At 52.3% G+C, this 5,000-nt stretch overlaps 1 non-coding gene across 1 annotated transcript in view; it reads left to right on the top strand.

Annotated features, from left to right (window-relative positions):
* Positions 1-4,144: 4,144 nt before the first annotated feature.
* Positions 4,145-5,000, top strand: part of LOC124582578 — a 1,910-nt gene continuing 1,054 nt past the window's right edge. The window contains exon 1 of the ribosomal RNA XR_006973947.1: positions 4,145-5,000. This exon is cut by the window's right edge and continues 1,054 nt beyond it. This is a non-coding gene — a ribosomal RNA (small subunit ribosomal RNA).

The raw sequence follows: 5,000 nt of genomic DNA, 5'->3' as shown, positions 1-5,000 counted from the left end.
GCCTTAACCTAACCCGTATTGTGCCTTAACCTAACCCGTATTGTGCCTTAACCTAACCCGTATTGTGCCTTAACCTAACCCGTATTGTGCCTTAACCTAACCCGTATTGTGCCTTAACCTAACCCGTATTGTGCCTTAACCTAACCCGTATTGTGCCTTAACCTAACCCACGTTGTGCCTTAACCTAACCCACGTTGTGCCTTAACCTAACCCACGTTGTGCCTTAACCTAACCCACGTTGTGCCTTAACCTAACCCACGTTGTGCCTTAACCTAACCCACGTTGTGCCTTAACCTAACCCACGTTGTGCCTTAACCTAACCCACGTTGTGCCTTAACCTAACCCACGTTGTGCCTTAACCTAACCCATATTGTGCCTTAACCTAACCCATATTGTGCCTTAACCTAACCCATATTGTGCCTTAACCTAACCCATATTGTGCCTTAACCTAACCCATATTGTGCCTTAACCTAACCCATATTGTGCCTTAACCTAACCCATATTGTGCCTTAACCTAACCCATATTGTGCCTTAACCTAACCCATATTGTGCCTTAACCTAACCCATATTGTGCCTTAACCTAACCCATATTGTGCCTTAACCTAACCCATATTGTGCCTTAACCTAACCCATATTGTGCCTTAACCTAACCCGTATTGTGCCTTAACCTAACCCGTATTGTGCCTTAACCTAACCCGTATTGTACCTTAACCTAACCCGTATTGTGCCTTAACCTAACCCGTATTGTGCCTTAACCTAACCCGTATTGTGCCTTAACCTAACCCGTATTGTGCCTTAACCTAACCCGTATTGTGCCTTAACCTAACCCGTATTGTGCCTTAACCTAACCCGTATTGTGCCTTAACCTAACCCGTATTGTGCCTTAACCTAACCCGTATTGTGCCTTAACCTAACCCGTATTGTGCCTTAACCTAACCCGTATTGTGCCTTAACCTAACCCGTATTGTGCCTTAACCTAACCCGTATTGTGCCTTAACCTAACCCGTATTGTGCCTTAACCTAACCCACGTTGTGCCTTAACCTAACCCACGTTGTGCCTTAACCTAACCCACGTTGTGCCTTAACCTAACCCACGTTGTGCCTTAACCTAACCCACGTTGTGCCTTAACCTAACCCACGTTGTGCCTTAACCTAACCCACGTTGTGCCTTAACCTAACCCACGTTGTGCCTTAACCTAACCCACATTGTGCCTTAACCTAACCCATATTGTGCCTTAACCTAACCCATATTGTGCCTTAACCTAACCCATATTGTGCCTTAACCTAACCCATATTGTGCCTTAACCTAACCCATATTGTGCCTTAACCTAACCCATATTGTGCCTTAACCTAACCCATATTGTGCCTTAACCTAACCCATATTGTGCCTTAACCTAACCCATATTGTGCCTTAACCTAACCCATATTGTGCCTTAACCTAACCCATATTGTGCCTTAACCTAACCCATATTGTGCCTTAACCTAACCCATATTGTGCCTTAACCTAACCCATATTGTGCCTTAACCTAACCCATATTGTGCCTTAACCTAACCCATATTGTGCCTTAACCTAACCCATATTGTGCCTTAACCTAACCCATATTGTGCCTTAACCTAACCCATATTGTGCCTTAACCTAACCCATATTGTGCCTTAACCTAACCCATATTGTGCCTTAACCTAACCCATATTGTGCCTTAACCTAACCCATATTGTGCCTTAACCTAACCCATATTGTGCCTTAACCTAACCTATATTGCGCCTTAACCTAACCCATGTTGCGCCTTAACCTAACCTATGTTGCGCCTTAACCTAACCTATGTTGCGCCTTAACCTAACCTACGTTGCGCCTTAACCTAACCTATATTGCGCCTTAACCTAACCTATATTGCGCCTTAACCTAACCTATATTGCGCCTTAACCTAACCTATATTGCGCCTTAACCTAACCTATATTGCGCCTTAACCTAACCTACGTTGCGCCTTAACCTAACCCACGTTGCGCCTTAACCTAACCCACGTTGCGCCTTAACCCAACCCACGTTGCGCCTTAACCCAACCCACGTTGCGCCTTAACCCAACCCACGTTGGGCCTTAACCCAACCCACGTTGCGCCTTAACCCAACCCACGTTGGGCCTTAACCCAACACACGTTGGGCCTTAACCCAACACACGTTGGGCCTTAACCCAACACACGTTGGGCCTTAACCCAACACACGTTGGGCCTTAACCCAACACACGTTGGGCCTTAACCCAACACACGTTGGGCCTTAACCCAACACACGTTGGGCCTTAACCCAACACACGTTGGGCCTTAACCCAACACACGTTGGGCCTTAACCCAACACACGTTGGGCCTTAACCCAACACACGTTGGGCCTTAACCCAACACACGTTGGGCCTTAACCCAACACACGTTGGGCCTTAACCCAACACACGTTGGGCCTTAACCCGCTCTGTAATTGTCATACGACGCGTTAAATTAGTGTAGTGTTGCCTAACTGCAACCCCCGCAATATAGTTTGCTACTCGCACTGCCTGGTCCCCAGTGTATCGCTTCATGTTAAACACCTTGCAGCGATACACTGTAATGTGGATGGCAGCAGGACGTACATGCTCAATGCCCTTCGCAGTTGTTCATTGGCATTCGCATGGCGAAGCACTTAGCCTACGCTGTGGTACGGCCTGTGTCAACTGTCCGCTGATGTTGTACGTCCAAATCACACACTGTACTGCACATTGGTCCTCATGTACTGAATGATACATCGTGGTACATGTGACCGTACAACGACTGCGCCAACAACGGCGAACCATGCGGTCCAACTGTTGTGCACTCAGCTATGTGTCGTCTCCCTATAAGAGCCGGATTGCAGTGTGGTATGCCCTGGATGGCGATCAGCATGAGCCGTCTGTTGATGTAGTGGCGCGTGTTGTCAGACGTAGTCGTCTCTTCTCACACACCGTGACAGCATGGTGCACTGCGTTCCACATCTGCGACATGCGACAGAGGCCGGTTGACAGTCGTTCGCGCAATGGACATCGCATACGTACGGGGGCCACCTTCCACGTGTTCGCGAAGCGTGCACATGTTGTTGCGTGTATGTGGGCAGACATAGTGTGTCGTGACACCTGACACAGGCATGCAACAATCGTTGAATTTGCAAATGGCGATGGACGTCTACGTTTGCTGGTGACGTTACGCAAATGAACAACTGGTAAACCGTTGTGGTGCGGTTGTTCTCGCTAGAGGTGAATCAGTGATGGCGACGATCGGTTGAGCTACCAACCGGTTGTTTCAGCGATACCCACCATGCCCACGAACGTGAATGGCATGTGGGTGTGAAGCGATACGCGGCGGTGGCTGGGTGGGACCGTCCCCGGCCGGTGAGGGGGGGCCTCCCGGCGTGCTGGCCGCGCGGTGCGTGGGCGCACGCGCTACAGCCGGCTGGTGGGGGCGGCCAGTGGCAGGCGCGCCGGCCGACGGAGGCGGCAGGCGGCGCAGCTGCGCGCCGGCGCACCCTGCACGCGGCGCCGTGCGGCCAAAGTAGGTCCTCGCGGGCCCGGTGCGAAGCGCGGTGGACATCTGCAGTGTGCTGGTCCGATTGAGGACTGTGTGCGCTGAGGATGCGCCGCCGCCCGGCGCTCGGCGCCGCGACGCCGTCTGCTGCTCGGTCGCCTCTGCGGTTCTCGCAGGTGGTTTGTATCGCAGCTGTGCGGACGTGTTGGCGCGTGCGCTGTGCTGGGAGAGTTCGCTTCGGCACCCAAGTGGGGCTTTTGTCCTTCTGTGGCGCTGGCGTTGGAGCTGCCGGCCACCGTAGGTGGCGCGTGTTGTCTCCCGCCGGCAATGCCACGACAGCACGCTCCCGGGCCTCTGTCGGCAGCGGCAAGCTCAGTTGGGAGCACGGGTGGTCGCACCTAAAGCGTCTACTCGCCAAACTCCGGGCGATTGCGCCTCTCTCGAACCCGACCAAGTACTTAGGACGGCGCTGCGCGCCGCCGGGACCTGAGAGGGTTTCGAGGTGTATCGTGCAGGGGAGCTCAGCCTCCTCCTGTTTGCAGAATAATTGAGCGGACGCTTGCGTGTTCGCGCGGGCCCCCGGGACACACTCCCGGGCGGCCGGCTGCTCAGCTCTAGTTGACGCAGCTCCCTGGTTGATCCTGCCAGTAGTCATATGCTTGTCTCAAAGATTAAGCCATGCATGTCTCAGTACAAGCCGCATTAAGGTGAAACCGCGAATGGCTCATTAAATCAGTTATGGTTCCTTAGATCGTACCCACGTTACTTGGATAACTGTGGTAATTCTAGAGCTAATACATGCAAACAGAGTCCCGACCAGAGATGGAAGGGACGCTTTTATTAGATCAAAACCAATCGGTCGGCTCGTCCGGTCCGTTTGCCTTGGTGACTCTGAATAACTTTGGGCTGATCGCACGGTCCTCGTACCGGCGACGCATCTTTCAAATGTCTGCCTTATCAACTGTCGATGGTAGGTTCTGCGCCTACCATGGTTGTAACGGGTAACGGGGAATCAGGGTTCGATTCCGGAGAGGGAGCCTGAGAAACGGCTACCACATCCAAGGAAGGCAGCAGGCGCGCAAATTACCCACTCCCGGCACGGGGAGGTAGTGACGAAAAATAACGATACGGGACTCATCCGAGGCCCCGTAATCGGAATGAGTACACTTTAAATCCTTTAACGAGTATCTATTGGAGGGCAAGTCTGGTGCCAGCAGCCGCGGTAATTCCAGCTCCAATAGCGTATATTAAAGTTGTTGCGGTTAAAAAGCTCGTAGTTGGATTTGTGTCCCACGCTGTTGGTTCACCGCCCGTCGGTGTTTAACTGGCATGTATCGTGGGACGTCCTGCCGGTGGGGCGAGCTGAAGGCGTGCGACGCGCCTCGTGCGTGCTCGTGCGTCCCGAGGCGGACCCCGTTGCAATCCTACCAGGGTGCTCTTGAGTGAGTGTCTCGGTGGGCCGGCACGTTTACTTTGAACAAATT

The sequence above is a fragment of the Schistocerca americana genome, unplaced genomic scaffold (assembly GCF_021461395.2).
Source record: "Schistocerca americana isolate TAMUIC-IGC-003095 unplaced genomic scaffold, iqSchAmer2.1 HiC_scaffold_416, whole genome shotgun sequence".
Lineage (NCBI taxonomy): Eukaryota > Metazoa > Arthropoda > Insecta > Orthoptera > Acrididae > Schistocerca > Schistocerca americana.
The sequence above is the reverse complement of the archived record's forward strand: the minus strand, read 5'-3'. Positions and strand labels throughout refer to the sequence as shown.